Genomic DNA, 446 nt, shown 5'->3' with positions numbered 1-446 from the left:
TATTTTTGTAAAGCTATAATTTATGGCTGAGCTGTTGTGTTGGATTACATTAGATTTTACAGGTGTAACAAAGAAAGTGGTCACTGACAGTTGTATGAATATAGTTGCTGAATGACTGAAAACATTTGACTAGAACACCAAATTAAGTCTAGTACCAAATGTAAACAACACTGAAGGCCGTAATACTTAAATGTGAAATGTATGTATGTTACATATTTCAAATAGAAATCTTCAAAACACAATGTTTGCATATGTCTAGATAAATTAATCAAACAAACACAAATTGTCTTTAATGACTGACTGAAATTGCAGGATAGAGTAAAATAATTTTACAGGCATGGTTGTAGTAAATGAAAACACTAGTATAATGGCATATAGGTTTGAAAATGAACTACACCAAAGAAATTGTATACAATTAATAAGACTGCAAGGACAGCAGAAGGTGA

Source organism: Seriola lalandi, unplaced genomic scaffold (genome assembly GCF_002814215.2).
Source record: "Seriola lalandi dorsalis isolate HSWRI2012SDOR001 ecotype SW California unplaced genomic scaffold, Sedor1 jcf7180002054986, whole genome shotgun sequence".
NCBI lineage: Eukaryota > Metazoa > Chordata > Actinopteri > Carangiformes > Carangidae > Seriola > Seriola lalandi.
The sequence above is the reverse complement of the archived record's forward strand: the minus strand, read 5'-3'. Positions refer to the sequence as shown.